This window comes from Phasianus colchicus, chromosome 1 (genome assembly GCF_987193195.1).
Source record: "Phasianus colchicus chromosome 1, bPhaCol1.hap1.1, whole genome shotgun sequence".
NCBI classification, from domain to species: domain Eukaryota; kingdom Metazoa; phylum Chordata; class Aves; order Galliformes; family Phasianidae; genus Phasianus; species Phasianus colchicus.
The window spans coordinates 98,715,882-98,737,080 of NC_143436.1; positions in this window are offsets into that span (position 1 = coordinate 98,715,882).

Consider the following 21,199-nt stretch of genomic DNA (forward strand, 5'->3'; position numbering starts at 1 on the left):
ACAGCTTACACTGGAATTAATCAGAAAAGAGATAACACAATGGACGTCTTGAAAATTCTAAACTGTTAAAATGCCATTTTCTAAGCTATCAGTTTTTGCTGCTTGCTGGTCTGATAAAGAATCAGCATTTCCCATTGTCTACTGTGCTCAGGAGCACAGAGTGTGCTCTACTAATGCTGGTCTGAATATGTGATGGTGCAGAAGCACCAAAGTGTAAGAAGACCAAATTTTAAATAAGCAAACTATATCCCATAGAGAAAGAACCAGTCTCACATCAATAGAACATTGGCATATGTCAGCATTCATGGCCTTCAATATAGCATATTCTTTGGTGTTTTTTTCCTCAAGCACATTTCAAAGTGATCTACAACCCCAAATTTACTTCACTAATCACCTGCTTAGAAGAAATATATTCAGCACAACTATTCAGTATAGTTTCCTCATTAGGCAACAGAACAAGATCATTGTATGTGGTTTTTTCTAACCACAGTGCAAAGTTACACCAGCCAACTGAACTGATCTCTTCAATTTTCAATACTTTTAAATATATGTATATATTATTTTCACTCTGTAACCTGTAGGGTGCAGTTAGTTTTATTCTCCAGGTACCTTGTCCATAATAACTCCTCAGCCTGACCACTCTATGCAAACCTTTTTCAGACCACTACTTCTGTAACATAAAAATATACTTCATAATAATAGAGGGGGAGAACATAAGGTCTGTTGTATAAATCACTTCAGTCATGACATAGGAAATATTTTCAAAAGGAAGACACATTAATAACTGAATACATTTTGAAAAAAAATGATTCTCATAGGAAGTGTTTAAAGACTTAAATCTGAAGTGCAGGGAACAGTGTTCCTTTGCTCCCATTTACTCACTCATATGAATAGACCTTATTTCATATGCATTAAATCTACTGTACATTCACCATATAATCACTTTGCATGGATGGGAAAATCAAGAGGTAGATTCTAGCCTTGCTGAAATATGCAGCACAGAGTTTCTCTGCATGCGCGTCTTGCCTCCATAAGACTTTACATTGCTTATGCATGCACATCTTTTTAGCAACAAAATGGAGATATCAGATGAAAGCTGACATTTTCCTTTTACATAAGTTTATGTAAATGCCTATGGTACAGTACTTCCAAAGCAGGTGGTACAATGATGTCAGTAAAAGCACATCCTAAAGGCATTTCTGCAGCACAAAACTACTCATTCAACCAATTAGACATTTCTAAATGAAAGATTGAGTTGTGCTGCTTTGAACAGCTGTCACCATTGATTCTTGTTTATTGTGGGTTTGTTTGATTGTTTTTGCATTCATTTTTAGCCATTTATTAGTATGATAGATTCATAGAATCATAGAATCACCAAGATTGGAAAAAAACCACAAGATCATCCAGTCCAACCATCTGCCACCACCAAAACTTCTCACTAAACCATACCCCTCAACAGAATGTCAAAACGTTCCTTGAACACCTCCAGAATTAGTGACTCCACCATCTCTCTGTGAAGGCCATTCCAGTGCCTGAGCACTGTCTCAGAGAATTATTTCCTAACATCCAACCTGAATCTCATCTGGTACAACTTGAGGCCATTCCCTCTAATCCTATCTCTAGTTATGTGGGAGAAGAGGCTGACCTCTATTTCACCACAACTTCCCTTCATGTAGTTGTAGAGAGAAATAAGGTTTTATTGTCTTTACCATTTCCATAGATATATATATTTTTTTCCCTTTATCTCCTTTGAGAACAAAGATTTCTGTATCATTCATTTCTGGGTTTGAATCCACAGTTTCAAAGTGATTCTACTAACTCTTGTATTTTTCTTCAGCTACATTAATTCCCGGATATGTATGTAGATATATTTACTAAATGAAATGCAACACAATGCAACTTGCATTACGCTGTACTAAAATAGCATAATTTCTTGTCAGAAACTTGTGTATTAAAAACATTTCAATTTGAACAGCATTTATAGACAAGTGTTGAGGTCATTTCCTGTACAATAATAAAAATTTATTACCACTTTTTGCATTTGGTAACATTTTATCATCTACAGTAGAAGAATTACAAATCCAACCAGTTCAGTTATAAGCCATATATTTTCCAGCTTCGTACTGGTATCCTGTCACCTAGAGGATATGTAATAGCTTTAATTGCTCCCATTGTTTACTAAGGAAACAACAGCAGGGTACTTGAAAAAACCCTTTGCCTTACAGTTAAAGGACAAAGTTCAGGAAGTTGATGAAGGAGTCTCCACATGCAGGTGTGAAACTTCAGGGTAGTTACTGGTCTGTTTTTGCAGCTGTTGATCTTTCACAGCTCTCAGTAAGACCATGCTGAGCAGGAATTAGAAGATAGAAAATAACCAAACACAGTGATCAGGTATCACTATCCCTATAATTCTTCTGCACTATTTCAGGATAGTGTTTACTTTGTATTTTCTTTCTACTTCTTGTAAATTAGACACAAAAAGGAGGAAATTGGTCTAATTATTCCACTGGAAAATGAGTCTTGATGCCTGCTTTGTATACTCTTTTTATTTTGCTTATTATTCTGGTCGTGTAATTTTTATTTCTAAGGAGATAAAATTTGGGCAATGATCCGAGAGTACTTCACTCGAATCTTGATGAGGACACTTGAAAATTTCAGAAAAGACACCTCTCTGAAATAATTAATTCCCAATCATTACATGGCCCTGATGAATACTATGAGAATGCTAGGAATGAGATATTAGCAGCTCGGTAGCCTACTTGGTAGGGATTTTTCTCATTAAAACGGTTCATTAAATCGTTTAGCAGTAGTACTGAGGCCAAATATAGAATATTCAAGACACCAAAAGGCTTTTTCAGCAGAAACAATGATGTCTGATAATTTAAAAGAAACTAGAAAGGAAATCAAGTGTGGAACTGTAACTTTTATATATGATCTTGCATAGAAGGAAGTGAAAGTCAGGAGTGTTGTTTCAAACCAGCTTCAAATGTATCTGAAGGAACGGAGCATGGTCCAAAAGTGGTTGTAAATGTTACAGGTCTTGTTGTGTGCGGTGACTTGGAGGAGTGGATCCAGAACCGGCCGGACCCTGTAAGGGAACTTTCATTATGCTGGGTAGGAACTGAGCTAAATCTTAGTATCAGAATTAATGTTTCTTCTCTTTTATTCTAGCTCTTTTCATACGAAAGTCACCGCGGAAATGAGGAAGGTTTTTTTTCTGTAACATACAACAATAACAAACTGCTGTTCATAATTAGGCATAATAGTGTCTCTGATGTAAAAGATTATCAGGTAAATGGCTGTATTCAAAATCAGACCCTCACTCCACCATGTCTGATCTCTCCTTCCAAGTTAGAGATGCTATTAGCCCAATTCATAGATCCTGTAATTTTCACTGAGGGAAATAGTATACAAATGAGCATTATCACTGTGACCTATCCAGAAAAGTTAAGCACACAGATTCCATTAAAGATAGTTTACACAAGGAAATCACAAGGAAAGTGTACCCTGAATTTTTCTCTAATAAAATTGAATCAAGTGAATAATTTATGTGGTTCAATTTTATATTATTTATTCCCCATTTGATTCTAAAGTAAGAATTATTCTTTCTTGAAATATCCTTAAGAAAAGAATTTAAAAGAGAAAGGATGGAAGTTATTTACCATTTGTAACAGAGAAAGGACTGGTTTATGATGCTTTTACTGTTGCTCATAGCATAATAATTTATGTGACTTTCTAAACTACGCAGTCTTGCACATAGAAGCTTGTCTACCCCAGGGGTGGTAGGCTGGTAGCTGAGATTGAAATAAAATTAAAATCTTTTTCTCCTTCCATAATGCAAACTATTCATGCTTCAGAAGACTGTACTGTTTGACACTTCTTCAGATAGATGCAGTCTCCAGATGATGTGTCATGCTTCATTATGTTAGCAAGTTCTGTTCCTGAGGGTTAATCAAATAGCCAGTGGAATTTTCTCACATCTTTTTCATGCGTACCTCATGTAAGTTTTTTTGCTGAAGGAAGGCATTTAGATGTCACTCTAAAATTTCTTTTTGGGAGTAGTTTTCTAAATGAAGGGCATACCAAGGCCCAAAGTGTGGAATGGGCCTAATGCTCCAATTGCTTACGTAGGCGTCCTGCTAGTGCACTCCAGTTGTCTTAAGGCAACTTGTAACTGCTCTGGGACTATGCTGATTTCCAGTTATGCCATCAAATGAGATTTCTCCAGATGCTCTTCACAATAGTCACCAACAAAGAAGGAATTGCACACATGCAGCTCAAGAACAGAAGTAGTGACATGATAGGAAAAAAAAAAAAAGCTGAGAATTAGCAGAATTATGCATGTGCTGGTAAAGGAATAACATTTCATAACTTCTGTTAGGGCCATAGCAGTGTACTCTAACACTAACACAGGAGGAGACAGCTCTCTACGTAACTTCCATGGATGCTGCACAGGACCGTAACCACTTTGTTTACACAAAGCATGCCAGAATATCAACCTACCTCAAACTCACTGTATTTTCCTACGAACTCAGTGAGAACAAATCTTTCATTAAAAAATTGTGTTAAAAATAGAAGGTTTTTTTGTTTGTTTGTTTGTTTGTTTTTGATTGAAATCCTTTCTTATTTACATCTGTGAGCATAAGTTAAATCCTTAGTTCATTTGGGCTAATAAGTGCAGCTGAAGCCTGATCTACTACTCACTTAAATTCTGACAGAAGATCTTAATAGCATCAAGTTCTAGGCCAGCAACCATGGTCATAAATTCACTTGTACTGGAGAGAGTATGCTAATATCTGTATTCTTGCAAACCACTCAGTTGCACAGCCTTGTCCCAAGTACCATCCAGATGGTGATAAACGCCACTGCCTTCCATGTCATGAAGATGAGTAAACATTATAAATGACTTTCCTATCACTTTCAAAATTAGAGCTACTTTTTTCATTTGAGTTTTTGTGGTTGTCATTGTTCAGTTGTTAAACAACAACAGCTATGTGCAAAAGCATACTGAAAGTCACAGCTTTTTGTTTCTGCTTCATTATGACTGAGTTGGACTGAACAGCAGAGCTCTGGGTTTGGTATTTGCAAGCTCCTGCTGCTTCAAAGCCAGCAGAGGGAGCACAAAACACTCTTTGTTTTCATTTCACGGCGATTGTATCATTGACTTAAAAATGACAAACACAGAGATTGTTAGAACTCATAGGGCTCCGTCAGGTTATGTATTTTTCTAGCTGTCTGTTTAGGACTATTACTGGTGATATCTTTCATCTCAAAAATTCACACACAGCTTTCATGTATTGCTTGTTTTGTTTTGAGATTCTATCAGAATTATATGTTTAATTTTTGTTAGTTTAACTAATGTGAGCTGTCATATCCCTTAGCCACCTTCCATATGTCCAAATAAGTGACAAAAGAGGTAGGAATATGTAGAATTTTCTACTTCAAAATAGATTACATCGGCTGTTGTAACTCCAGCACAAGTTGGCATCACAGTCTTGTCAATTCCATTTTTATACCCTCCCTGTGTAATACAGCTGTGTGTGTGTTCTGCAGTTCTTGAAATATCTTCCTCCAGCTTCACTGCCTGAGGCCACAAGTGTGCAGCGCAATTCTCTCTCCTGAAGAATGTCAAACATAATGAAAAAATGAACTTGCAAAGAGCTGCTTTTTGTATGCCTTCCTGCTTGGTTCTGCTGCCTGCTCTTTTTGCTTTCCCTCATTCTCACAGGTTTTATATTCTGCTTTTGGAACTGTATCCAAAGCTTCCTCAGAATGAGTCACCTTTAAAAAGCTTTCTCAGAATGAATCACTTGTAAAAAGCTTCCTCACAACAAGGCTTGTCACACACATGAATGGAACATTGCTGAACTCTCACAATGTGACACAAGCCGACTCCAGGTTTCGATGCCCACTCTCAGAATTAGCATTCTTGTCTAACAATGGTTTTTGCTCCTTCTCTTCCTGCTACTAACACTTGTGACCTGATGTATTCAAGATATCATGCTCACAAAAATAAATGAAAAGTACAAGGATTAAAGTGAAGGTTAACTTCATGGAATAGGACAACTTAAGAGTTAGGTTATCTTCCTTATCCCTTAGACCTCAGTATTGTAACTGAAGCAGAACAGTGAGTGATCTTGTATTCAATGCCAAAGGTGAAGGCAGTTTTTCTTCACAAGGGGCAAAGCCTGTAAGACTTAAAAGTAACTTCAAAGAAACTACTCTCGTGGCCAAGGGAAGAACTGGGCCACAGGAGCATACTCTGCTGCTTTACCAAGGAAGACAGAAGTGTTCAACATCTGTTGAATGCTTTGTATTCCTTTAAATTTCCAAACAGCCTCACAGGGAAGGAGAAAAAGTGTGAGATACTTGTACTACACTAGTTAACACTGGAAGACTATAGGCTAGAAAGCCTTCCTGACACTTGGCTGAAGACAACAACAGTAAATAGAAGAAAAATGAAGCAGCTTTGCTGCCTGAAGTCCTGAGAGTGAACAGTTTTCCCTGGAGCCTACACCTGAATTACCAATGCTAAGCAGCTCTGAAGTTGTGTCTGTTGTGTTTGGCTCACACTGCAGCTAATCATCTTCAAAGTTCTGGAGCATTTGGAGGACAGAATTCTTCCTAAAGGAGTCCCAGAGTGCAGAAGAGACAGGAGTGAGCATTTCTCTGAAATTCTGCATCTGCATTTCATGCATAATTTTAACACTGTGAAGGAAGGAAAGAGACAAAGAAAGAGGAGAGAAGAGGGAAATAAGAGGAAGGAAAGGAAAAAAGAGTATGGGAACTAAGACCCCAGCTTAGTATATACTGATAAAATGTTCCATAGACTGGAAATTAAAATAACATTCTATTAAATTTTTAAGTAATCACAGTAACATTTCTTTTCAAACTTAGATATGATGTGTAAAAGACTCGCATGTGGATCTGGCAAACTTGCTTCTAGGCTGTGAGCCAGTTATCCTTGAGAGCTGGAAAAGTCCAGAAGTCCCAGTTCAAATAAGAGTGTCTCTGATACATTATATGGTATGCATGGCATCCTCTACGATCAGTATATACATATATGATAACCACAGGCTATTTTCATTTCTCTTCCTTTGTCTAATATTTTTGCAAAAGCAAGCAGTCCAGAAGCATTGTGTATGGTGGACATCATCATATTTATTCCATATGATGTTTTAAACCTTGTTTGCACCAGTGACCTTGCACTACCTTTGAAAACCTCCATTACTTCACTGATTAAGCTGATGGATTGACAGTTTTCTGCTTTCTATGCAAAAGATGCATAACACCTTGCTTGATTACAGACACAATTGCATGGAATTATTAGCATTATGCAGTAGAAATGATGAAAGTGCAATTTATGATCTCCTGGCTCCCAGCCTGTTTTACTCCCAGCAAGAGAATATTTTGGAAAAGAAAAATAAGAAGCAGAAGAGGTGTAGCTGATGATCCGTGTTCTGTTCTACTTGAGACAGAAGCCAAGCATGAAAAATTTAACCTAAAATGATTAACATTCCTGGGGTTATAAACCATACTGAAAACTGAAAGCAACAAAGGAGGTTATTAGAAAATCTTAATTAAAAACATCACTTCCAGCTCTCCACATAATAAATACACTTGATCTATTAAAAGAAAATGAAGTTAATACCAAATACACATTTGAAATAAAAGGATTTTACAATTTCCTGTTGAGGGAGACCTGTAGTTGAAGTTTATCCCCTCAGCATGTATCCTCATGGCCCCAATTCAGTCAGTGACGAGGGATAATGGTGAAGCTGCTTGGTTGGAGAGGACATACATAGTCACCATGATGCACAGAGGGAGGCTGAGAGCACAGCACCCACTTCTCCCTGCATTATTGCTAGATGAAGAAGGAGAAGGACATGTGTCAAAACCCCTGTGGGGATCACCTGACAGGAGCAGCCTTAGACAGGTCCATGCTAGCTAAAGCAGAGGTCAGGCTGAGCACATCAGATGGACTTCTCTGAGGAAGTGGTGCTGACAGCTGACAGGAGCACGACAATAAACATAATCTCCTTGGACTTCAAGAGGTTTTGCTTTGGTATGGCTTCAAAAGGCAGTTTTTATAGCTGATGTTGCTGGCAAGGTTTTAGCAGTTAGAACAGCAGCAGAGTGAAGGAGGCAAGTTAAAAGCTCATTTGGATTTGGTGCTAATCATCTTGGCAGTGACACTTTGAAATAATAAGCATTTTAAAAATAGACTTTGCTTGCTACTGCAAGTACTGCCTATACTTAACCAAGCAAAGAAGGCTGATTTCAGTCAAACAGATGAGCTTCATAGCTTTAATTAATTCTTAATAATGGAAAAATAGAAGCCAAGCATTTCATACTTCATACTCTAGGTCTCACACGTATGAGCATCAGAGAAGATTTATTTCCATTTATTTCCATGTGTGAAAATCAATTGATGTTGTAATTATATGCATGCTTAAAAGTATAACTATTTTTATTAGGAGGTGTTTTGTTTGTTTCAGTAAGAGTTGAACCAGTAGTGGCAGACAGGAAGTCTCAAGTTGCACATAAACTATAAAGACTCAATTGTATTTCCCTCTCCTCTCCTCTCCTCTCCTCTCCTCTCCTCTCCTCTCCTCTCCTCTCCTCTCCTCTCCTCTCCTCTCCTCTCCTCTCCTCTCCTCTCCTCTCCTCTCCTCTCCTCTCCTCTCCTCTCCTCTCCTCTCCTCTCCTCTCCTCTCCTCTCCTCTCCTCTCCTCTCCTCTCCTCTCCTCTCCTCTCCTCTCCTCTCCTCCTCTTTTGCAATAAACTAGAAAGATGCAGGTTTGGCAGCCTCTCCACACTTCACTATCTCACTACCAATCCAGCTTTGTCAGTATTGCTTTGCTCTTGTTTGTTGTTGTTGTTGTTGTTGTTTCCTAGTGTTTGATGTATGAGGAACAGGGATCCCCGAACACGAATTCTAAAGAGAAGAAATCTTTATAAATAAACAAACCCTTCATCCTCTATTGTTTTCTAGCTCAGGATTTAGTGAAATCTAGATTGTAAGTACCGAGTAAAAATTGCTGACTTTTGCTTATTTAGAGAAGTTTAAACTTTTTTTTTTTTTTTTTTAAACTTAATTATAATGGTGTTTTGCCTTGGGGCTATTTGAGGCTGAAAAACAAGACTTCAGTGATAAAATAGAGAAACAATGACAGGCTACTCTTGTCAGCAGTCAGAAAATAAATAGTGTTAATCTGTCTTCATTACTGCCATGCATGTTGTAATACAAGAGTCCACCAGGTGGGAAGAAGAAGAATATTTATAACCGCTCTACAAGTGCTAAGAATCATGCTGAAACTTAAACTGCAAAATTTTCTTTGATCAGCAAAGTGACAGTCATTTTTTCTTCAGAAGCTTTTTGACATCTTTATGTTAGAATGCTGAGAGAGTGCAGAATCGTATGACCTGACCTGTCATCACCAGTTCTCAATAGGAGTTGCCTCATGGCCATTTGTGCCTTGAAAACTCTGCTTCAACTGTACACTGTAGCAGCATGCTCATTCTGGCTGGAGTTGTAGCTCTTCCCTGCTTTATTATTAAAAAGTATGAAGTTTTAATTAGCACGTAGTTACATTTTAAAGTGCTTTAGAATACGTTGTATGTTTAAAGGCCTTCAGCAAATTAATTTTGTTGGTTGTTTGCTTTTTTTTTCCCTGAAAATTAGCTATCTACGAAATCTGCATTAAATGTTTTTGAAAGTGGGGGTTGGGCACCCACAACTGTGCAATTCACTTCAGTGATTTACATTATATGAAGATCTGGACTATTAATTATTGGAAGCCTACCTTTTTAAAAGCAATTTTTTAATCATTTTCACATCTAGCCATCTGGCTTCAGTTTCCCTTGGTATGCACTTTCAGGCATGAGCACGAGGAAGCTTTGTTTAAAAATGCAGATTACCTAGGCAGTGTGTAGGAGATGATGAAAGATGCAGCTTTGGTTGCATGGTTTATTTCTTTGCAAAGTTGTCTTGGTTAAATTTCACATACCAGTCAGTAATGTGTTTTATTTACTGGTCTGTTTACTATGGCTTTCTACTACTATTCAAGCATTTAACTGGCGATGTAAGAGAAGAAAAGCCTTGGATTGCACAAGCAGTGTATCTGCCACAACAGCCCATCTCCTCATGGTAGCAGTAGGAAATGCTGTTCAGGGAGTGCATGAGAGCCTGGCAACTTTCATCAGTCTGTTCCTCTGGCACATCTCTGTTACATGTAGTTGTGATGTGAAAGAGTTAAGGCTGTGGGAGCGTTATCCACTCTAAGCATATTTCACAACTCATTTGCATCTCTTCTGTTAGGAGAGTTTGGTACCTTTATTCACAAGTTTCTCTGCTTTCCCACCTGAGCAGGTATTGGAGTCACCTCTCATTCATAAGAACGTTTGCAGACGGTGGCTCTGCCTCTGATGGGGCTGGAGATGTAATACTGTTTAGCTGGTACTGCTTTAGTTGACAAGGAGACTGAGCTAGCATCCTCACCCTGCAGAGCTGATTGTCCAGAGCATTATCATCATGTCAAATGGTCAGAAGTTGTAGTTTGGGCTGTGAAGCCACAGAGATTTAGGCCAAATCTAACGTGCTGCTGGCCAGGAAGAGAAAGCTCCACAGTCCCTCAGATTTACAGTTCCTTCTTTCATATAGCTCCTACACATAGACCATAATTTTCTTTACCAACAGAGAACAGTCTCATCTATAAAGGAAGAGTTAGTGTTTGAACACAGAATTCTGTTCCCCCAAGGGACCTGATTTTACCCAGCACAATATATCCTGAGACAGCAGAGTTATTGACTGCAGTTCTTCATACAGCCGCACAATGGAAACCTCTGTAAAATCACTTTTAATTGTCAATCTGCCATTATTGTATGCTCAAGAGTGGCTTTAGAAAATATTGCAGGACACAGAAGAACTGAGAAGAGCTTCACACCAGTCCACTTCTTTTCACTTTAGTCCCTCTGCTGAGCTTTCTCTGTTCATTGAGTGGGGAGACAACCTATGATCCTGGACAGCAGCATGTGCACCTTTGCAGTTCCAAGCCACTGCCTCCCTCTTCCTGCTTTCATTCCACAGCAGGAGTGTACTCCTGTCATCTGATGTCCCTGTAGGAGAAAATGCTCTATAGTTACTTTGCTACCCCAGCTGTGAGGCTATCACACTTTTATTGATAAAGATCTGAAGGTATCTTGTTTATTTTAATAAAGATTTGAGGGCTGGTTTGTATATATATTGCTAAAAAATAGGGGAAGGGGGGTGGTGATTGAAAGTTTTTTTAATGAACTGAATTTTGTAACATTTGTGACATTTCAGTTAGACCTATTTTATCAAATAAACATGGTTAATTTCAAGTTTCCTTATGATTTCTCTTGGAAAATATATTTCTTATAGCCACTGTAATTTTTTCACTTTTTTCACTTGGCTTAAAAACAGATATTTACTTTCAACATCTTCGATTCTTGTATGTGTTATTAGTTTAGCAAAAGAGATGTTTGTATGAAGAAAAATAGCTTAAGTTGCATTAAGATCCTCTTCATCCCCAGACCTGTGGTACTGTTGAGGATTCTGCAGTCGACATGTGCAGCTGAATTTCATAGCTCAGTGTGCGCATCTAACAAAACCCATCATCAGCCAATTGGAAGTCTGATTTTCAAGGACCATTGAACACTGAGCATTCCCAGTGAGTTGCAATTACAGAAACAATTGTGCTAAATAACTTTGGACTGATGGTCTGTGAACATCAGCCCTCCCAGCTTCCCCTCTCTTATTTCAGCTACAGTCTGACAGTGCACAGGCTTACAGAAATAATATTTCAAGGAGTGTCATGTGCTTCAGAAACTCTGACTTTTCATCAGCTTCCTGTAGATTATGCCAGTATTTTATTATTCCATACAGTGAAGAGCCTCATTTCTGCAGTTTTATTTGGTGTTAGGTAGAGAAAGGGCAGGGTTTGATCTACTGAAGGCAAAGCATCTTCAACTTCGCAAAATTAATTTCCTTCAACTTTCCATCTTAGCAGTGTAAATCAGAAGAAAGCTCTATGTTTCACTCTTCTCTCTTTCCACAATGCCGAACATATTGTCAAACATATGAGGTTGTTTACTTAAGATAAATAATAGACTATATCAGAAAATCCATCTTTGTTTATTAACCTTGTAAATTGTTCATTTTTGCATTTTTATTTGGCACACTGGAATGAGTTAATGTACACTGTTGTGAGACTGAAGGTTTCAAACCTTCTTATAACTACAATAAAACTTGTGAACAATGTAAAGTTTTTAGTCTAAGATTAGTAAATTGGTATCTGATGCCAGTACATGGGTTATGAACTTTGTCATGTTGATCAATAAAGTCAACTATAGTGCTGAATGTAATAGCTTAGCATTATCAGTAGTCAACAACCTGCCTGGAAGTGTTTATACACTTCTTGTTCCTCTCTGCTAGCTCTTTGGATGGAATGCCACACATTGCTCATGACATAAGGTTTTCGTATTTGATGATGTTTTCAAATTCATGTGAAGATGTTTAGTAGTTTCACTAAAATTCATTAATGAGCCTATACATGATACAACATGTCTGTTTTTGCTGGTCACTCCTGAGTAAGGACAAAAAGCTGAACAGTTGAACTAAAAGGGCTGCTCTGAAAATAGTGCCTTTTATTTTATGTTAACCCATGACATCAGAGGCGGCTGCTGGTGTTATAGCAATAGAGGTCGAACCTTTCCACCTGTATCTCATTACATTTTGTTGCTATGTGATGGATTGCATAAGGAAAAACTTTTTGTCTCAGGGAGTGGTCAGACACTGGAATGGCCTGCCAAGGGAGGTGGTGGAATCGCCATCTCTGGCAGTGTTCAAGAGGCATCTGGATGAGGAGCTACGAGATATGGTTTAGTGGCTTGTGGTAGCAGTGGTAGTGGGAGGACAGTTGGACTAGGTGATCTTGTAGGTCCTTTATGACCTTGTGATTCTATGATTCTATAATTCTATGGCAGCAGTGTGGCAGTCTGATAAAATGGAGTCTGATGTGGGAGTGCCTATGAAGAAAAGGTGTGTCATTGAATTCTTCCATGTGGAAAAAATAGCACCCACTGACATTCTCTGACTCTTGCTGAACATTTCTGGAGACCAGGCAGTGAATGTAAGCACAGTAAGGTGTTGGATGGTGTATTTCAGCAGTGGTGACAACAACATGAAACACAAGTCACGTTCCAGATGGCCATGCAGATTTTGAGTAGCACCAGCATGCAGGCTCTTGTTCATTGCTGGTGAAACTGCACAACTAATGGTGGTGTCTGTGCTGAAAAGTAGCATTTTGTAACTGAGAATTTGCTCCATCAATCAGTGTTATTGTGCTCTTTGTAGCTGTTGTAGTTTCCATGGAAGTAAATAGGAAGCATTACTTTCAGAGCAACATATGTAGATGGTCTTGCCACATCTCTTACTGCAAACCCATCTCAAGTTGACTACCAATGCAAAAATGTGGTATAAAGATTGCACAAATTAATTCTGTGGAGAGCCAAATGAGCTCTGTTGCAGATCTGCAAACTTGTTTCCTGCAGTGAGAACAGAACAGATGTAGAATATTTTCTCTTCCATAGAGTATTAAATGTAATAATTAAGAGCAGCTACGTACTTCTCCAATCCTATTCAGACACAGGTGGAAATGCAAAATATACTGTGTAAACGACAACTCCAAGAGGTAATACCTAAATAGTGATGCATTTGACAAGGTAGTTAACAAAGGGGAAGGGTGAACATCTTGTCTTCTGCAAGTGGACTTGTAGGTACAGTGAAGATTTGAAGTACATGAAGGCTTACTGAGAAACTTGCACCATACTGCTTCACCCAAGTCCTGCTTCTAAAAATGGACTTCTTCTATTGTTTTTCTATAGGGGTGAATCAGCAGAATTTGAAGCTTGACTGAATGAGAAAGAAAATATTGTTTCTTGCATGTCTGTCTGGAAGAAAAAGATATTTCCATTCTGATCACAGAATGGAAATGAATATGATTTACAGTTAAGATGTCTAGAAATAAGAATTGGAAAGCCCATTGGGAAAAGAATTAAGGAATGTGAAAAGACATCATTCCAGTAAAAAATACTTAGTTAATAAATAAATATATTACATTTGAATGTATTGTACATTCAGTTATTAGCACACCTAAAATCAGTATGTGATAAATAGGCGCTGTACATTATTAGTTTCATTTTATTATTCCACTACTTATATTACAGAATTAAATATTTACTTTAAAATAATAATAATAATAATAAAGACATAGAGAGGGGTTGTAAGAAATTGCTTTCAAATTTGCCTGGAATGAAAACCAGAGATTTCAATGCAAAATCAAGAAGAACAATTTCCTTCCTTTTTAATATCAATGTCAATGTTAATTCTGCCTTTGTAAGTGTGGATATGATAGAAGAAGGCATGTGGGGAGTCAAAGACTACATTTAAAATAATGGGTAACACCTGTGAGGCTTTTGAGGGAATAGATGACAAACTTAATAAAATGGTAATTTATTTTGGGCTGAAATTTTGCATTCACAGTTGAAAGGTATTACATCCATAGAGAAACTCACATGACAAGGATTTTAAATTAGGGACTTTCTAAACTCAGAGCAAATAACTTCACTAGTATCCAGGAGGTAGTACAGGTTCTGACAAGAGATAATAACTTCAAAAGCACAGTCACACTTCTGTTGTCCCTTTCTCTAAATTTCTCAATATGCAACATGATGCAGGTGAGGAAAATTTCTTAATAACATGAACACAAGAAAATTCTCTTGGGTGATAATGTATTCAGCGCTTCTGCTTTAGCTTATCTTCACTTGAGGCTACAACTGTAAGGTGAGACTGGGTCAAAAATTTCAGCCTGTACTCACTATAAATAAAAGTTTATTGTTCTTAGAGAGAAGGGCTGAGAACAACTGAGTGATTGGTAAAAAAACTAAGACTTTTCTAATTATAAGCAGCTTTGATTAGGAAATGCAACAATCATTTAAGGTCCCCCTTTCCTCACGTCACATGTAGAATTTTTCTGTATATGGCCATACATGCCTGTGCCCAGGATTTCTACTACAATACCACAAATCAAGTCATGGAGGATTTGCTGGGATATTTCCAGGATAGGATTATCCCAGCAGCCTGATGCCTCACAGTAGTAGTTGTCTGTGAAGAACAATGGCAGTTTAAGCAGTAAAAACCTATTTGTTTTCATGTGGTTATATAAAGGGGTATGTATGTATGTATTTATTTATTTATTTTGATGGTAGAAGAGCACGAGAATATGGACCTTGTGGGTGCTGGTTGCTATGGTAACTATAAAATCACATCCTCCAAAGCCTTTCTATTTAATTATATACATCACTGACTATCAAGTGGAGTAAATTTCAGTTTTTCTTTAAAACTACGGAGTGCAAAGGGAAAAGATTGCAGTCTTAACCTTTCCCTTTGTCACTGATATTCTTGAAAAGAGAATTTTGTCCTTTTTCCAGGCATTTTTGCTGATGTTCCATTCAGTTTTATTGATACAGTAAATTATTGTATTGGGCTGTAGTGCCACACAGTTAAGGGTTAGAGGTTTGTCATTGTTTCCTGGGTATTTATAGAGTAATTCTCCAGACTTCTCCTTGATGTACGTGATTTGTTCCCAAGCTGTATGCTATTAAGGTTGTATTTCAACTTTGGAAATACCTGTATCATGCTGAAAATCATGTCTGCTTGAAGACTGCCTGAAAAACACCATCTGTATATAAAAAATTGTTGTATGTTGCCATTGAAAGCAAAGCCAAGATACCAAAACCAAAACTCAGTTTGTACACTGACTTAAATATACTTTATGAACTGCTCTTACACACCACAGTGATTTACGTAAATAACAATGTCAGTGGGCATTAATGGATATCACACCAGTCTGTACTTACATCATTCTGATAACTTCTCTGTTCCTAAGCTAGCTTAGCTATAATTATTGACATTTCATAAATAATTTTGGTATCTAGGAAAAAAATATTACTATCATTTATCCTAATGTCATACATAACTTTTATAACATGTTGGTGGTTTGTTGTTTGTTGTTGCTAGCAGAAGAGATGTATATGTAACTGACTGACTAAAAAAAACATTGCTTTTTTACATTATATGGAAAATGTAAAAAAAAATTCTCTCAGAATATTTTTCTTTAAAATCTGTTTATTAAAGGTGTTGTGAGAATTGATCTTCACATAGGTATAATGCATCTATGTTTGATTCATATCATTCTTTCTTTATTAGTCTAATAATGCATTGTCATACCTTACCAAAATGAAATTTTCACATCAATTCATTTTCCATATTAAAATGAAAAATCTAGGTCCCACGCAGGATTGCTACATGCAGTTTAAGTGCATCTGTTGTTGGAGATATTCCAGACCAGAAGACACATACTACTAATTATGCTTATTAGCTAAAGTAGCGTTACCATTGCAATCAAAATTATGCATTGCAAAGTAAGTGGAAAGTAAGTAATAGAATTGAGATATATATTAAGACATTTTATAAATGCAGTCCCTCTGAAATCATTATACAGCAGGCACCTTTGGCCAGGTATTAAATAAATACATAATTAGTTACAGAGTTAAATAACATAGATAATATTTTTGAAGCTGAATTAATAGTATTTATTGTATTGGACTAAGTAATTTGATATAAACATAAGGAAACAAATTTATATGGTGGATTTAAAAACTAGAATATTGGTGACAAAACAAGAAAATTTTCTGAAAATCAGTGTCAGTGAGTCAGTCACTGTGGCCAGAAATTAGCCTATTGCTGTGATTAATAGTGTTTTGAAGTGTATGCTTATGCAATTTGATAAATACTTTAATGTCAGTGGTATTGAAAAACTAAAATGATGATCATTTCTTTGGGTGTTAAGCACCGATCTTTCTCATGTTATAAAAGAAAGTAAGGGGATAAATACAAAAAAACCCTTTCACCTGCCTGAGTAAAGAGCCCAGATGTCCTAAAAGTTCTAGTATGCCTCCTAGAACTATGCGTCCTGAACTATAGTTGAGGTTTATGAACTGGTGACTGGCAGTTCTAAGCAGTATTTTGTCCAGTGTCATGAGTCAAGCTGCAGGTGCCAATGATAGCAATTTCACATCTGTTGTGAAGCTGAGACAATTCTCAATTTTCATTTTCTTTACCATACCACTTCCAAATGTGGATATTCTTGGCTAATTTGGAACGTGCTTTCTCTCTATGGATGGCCCAAATATTTGGTGGAGGTGTATCCTCTTAGCTTTTTGAAACTCCAAAGAACGACACCGAATACTATGCAAAGCATACCAATTTGTTTAATCTCAGTTACGGAATAAACTACTTTTATACCAACCTACTCAGTAGGCTCAAAAGCTTGTAACAAGGAGAATAAGTATGTCTTATGGAATTGTTATTCTCATATCCCTTAACATATTAATCAGAGAATAACTTATAGTCCAGTAACAATTATCTTAAAACTTATGATTCAAATATACAATTAAGATTATATCACACAAATCCATGTTTCTCTGATATTACTGTCATCCTGCACTTCTGGGTCGTAAGTTTCATAACTTTGGTTTGGGAAGGGGAAAAAATGATGGCCAGTCATAAACATCATAATCCTTTTGGGAGGACTGCTGTGTTCAAGGTTCCCTCTTCCTCCTCTTGTCTGGGTCTGCCTGAAGGGACCTCGTATGTTTTTATAACATGCTCTATACCTTTGTTTTTCATTATTGGCTCACATCTCCATATTGCCTCTGAATATACTGTGCATTTACTTATGTTATATATTAATTTAATGTTGTCTTGCTGGATTTAAAACTATCTTTACTCTCAATGTCACATTTCTTTAATGATCACTAACAGATCCTTGTTAAGTTATTTATAATCCTGAGGACTTTCAGATCATCCAGTGCCCGTAATTGAAACAACCCTGATATCACCCTGTGACCGTACTCTTCTAGTCTGCATTTTATCCTAGGCTATAAATGGCTCATTCTCTGCTCCATAGCTGCTTGCTATAAGCCCATAAAGTTACTCATAAACAAAGCCCAAGTTGATAGTAGTCACCTGGTTTTTTGATAATTGCTGTTACAATTAAACAAGCCTGAGTATGGTTCCAGCTAGGCCAAAACAAGTCAAGACAGAGCCTTATAAGTTCTGAGTTCTGTGTTGTTATAAACAACACAATTTTTAGTGGGAAATAAGTGTAATTCCAAAGTCCTGACTTGACATAGGTGAGTTACCTATTTGCTGATTAGCACTGAAACAATACAGTACACAGAACCTAACAGCCTGTTTACTAACTATTTTGCAGTGGTAGAACTAAAAAGAAGTAGAATAAAAAAATACATTGTCATGTCCACACTAAATAAGAATTGTCTTAAATACCCTAGCTTCTCCGTTGTCTTTAAGGTTGTCGAGATAGTTTCAGTGAGCTACCCCTCAGATGCTATCTTTCAGAGAGTTCTTGGAGCCAAATGGTTTCTGCTTGAACTGTTAATGCTGGTTAGAGAAGCTATTTGGAACAGTTCCTTCTTTGGCCCATAATCAAAGGATTTGTTTTTTTCCTCTTTTGCTTACCTACTCATCATTTTCCTCTATGAGAGCACTGAGACATAATATGGTGCCGAGAGCATTATGTAATCTCTTTTTGTCACCCACTCTAAATTTTCTCCATTAATATTTTTATTGCATATTTTAATTAGTAGATTCCTAGCTTTAGGCAACAGGCTGCTTTCTCCTGCTTACAGACCTCCTAGAATGCATTGAATTCTTTTTACAGTTTCTAAAACATGAGAAAAGTTAATGGTACAAAATCCTTCTGAAATTTAAATATTTGTTTTTTTGCAAGTTTATATATAGTCATAAAAACAAAAATGGTATGAGAGTTTGCATCTGAGAAGGAGCAGCTTCTTTATTTACACTCCACTGTATTTCTGGAAGCTCGTTTATATTGGCAAAAATAAAAATAGTATGACCTTGGAGTACAAGATTTAGAAACAGATTTTTGGAATTGCAAGAATATAGTGACATCCTCTTCCAAATACAAAGGAAAGCAGTGTGTAGTATTGATCCTTTACTAACTCAAAAGTTGGAAATGTAGATATTTCTTTCTCTAGGTCACTTGAGGAGTTGATCCAGAAAGTTGTGTCAAACCACTTTCAGATCCACAGAAATCACATCTGGAGAAACTATAGTCTTTTCTTTTTATCAGATAGCTGAATGATTATAGAATTCTTCTGTAAAACAATATTGTGGGTACTTCAGCACATTTGCCAAACCTGATGGAGTTTGCTGATCTCTGCATATTCTGATTACAGTGTATTCTGATTCAGGACTTCTGTGTTCTTTCTTGCTGAAAAATTTGTCTTTCCTATAATATCCTTAAGTATCTTTGATGGACCAGAGACTTGAATCCTTTGAATCCTACCCTGAAAACAGTGTTATCAGTATACTAGCAATCATTCTTGCATTGTCTATTTATTCTTCCCCCAAATATTTGTGGAGCGCAAGCATACAGTTTAACAGGTTGCTTCAGGATTTCAAAGAGGCCAGACTGACAACAGATACTGTTGTCAAGGAGATTTTTGTTAGGGAAGAGAGTCTTCCTGCCTAATTTGTGGCTGCAAATTCCACCAGGTAGTAGGTTGAGTACAAGTTGTCTTCCGTTGAAATCTTTGCGGGTCAAGGTTAATGCTAATAGTATTTTAAGGTAATGGGATAAACAGTTGTTTCCTCTATTTCCCTTATTTTTCTAGACATAATCTGTGAAGTACTCTTTACTTGTTATGGAGGCATGTGACAAAATTATGTGCTGGGATCTGTAGGTTTATGTGAGAGAAACTCTCTTCTTTCTGTACTGCACTGCTAATCAGATGGCAACATCTACAATTTTTTGTCCCCAAATCACATTGAGAGTAACTTCTTATATCATTATAACTTTCAAGGGCTTGATAAGTATCTGGGACTCTGCACATCTCTTGTTCCTAGGAACAATTTTTTTTTTGCTAAAGTTTTGGCTTGTTTTCCCTGAAAATAATCCCATTAATTGGAATGAAGCCAAATGTTACATTGGCCAAAATATGAGGTGATGAGTATAATTAGTTTATTATTTATTATGTGACTAGGCATTATGATATCTAAATTATCTACACAGGCCTATGCAAGCCATGCAAGAAAATGAGCCTGCTAGCTGGATTGTGTGCCTGGAATTAATCATCCATATGTTACTTGTTTCTCTTATTCTCCTCTCCTCTCCTCTCCTCTCCTCTCCTCTCCTCTCCTCTCCTCTCCTCTCCTCTCCTCTCCTCTCCTCTCCTCTCCTCTCCTCTCCTCTCCTCTCCTCTCCTCTCCTCTCCTCTCCTCTCCTCTCCTCTCCTCTCCTCTCCTCTCCTCTCCTCTCCTCTTCTCCTTTTTGATACAGCCAAATTACACACACATTTTTCACAGAATCACACAGAATCACAGAATGACCTGGGTTGGAGGGGACCTCAAGGATCATGTAGTTCCAACCCCCCTGCCTAGCAGGGCCACCAAACATACACCTTTACTAGATCAGGTTGCCCAGAGCCTCGTCCAACCTGGTCTTGAACACCTCCAAGGACGGGGCATCCACAACATCCCTGGGCAGCCTGTTCCAGGACCTAACCACCCTCCTAGTAAAAAACTTCCCCCTAACATCCAACCTAAATCTTCCCTCTTTTAACTTAAAACCATTTCCCCGTGTCCTGCTATTATCAGCCCTTATGAAGAGTTTACTCCCCTCCTGGGAGTAAGTTCCCTTCAGATATTGAAAGGCTGCAATGAGGTCGCCCCGCAACCTTCTCTTCTCCAGGCTGAACAAACCCAACTCCCTCAGCCTGTCCTCATAGGGGAGGTGCTCCAGCCCCCTGATCATCTTCGTGGCCCTCCTCTGGACCCTTTCCAAAATCTCCATGTCTTTTTTGTACTGAGGGCTCCACACCTGAACACAGTACTCCAGATGGGGCCTCACAAGAGCAGAGTAGAGAGGGACAATCACCTCCCTATCCCTGCTGACCACCCCTCTCCTGATGGAGCCCAGGATCCCATTTGCTTTCCGGGCTGCCAGAGCGCACTGCTGGCTCATGTTAAGTTTCTCATCTATCAGGACCCCTAGGTCTTTCTCTACCGAGC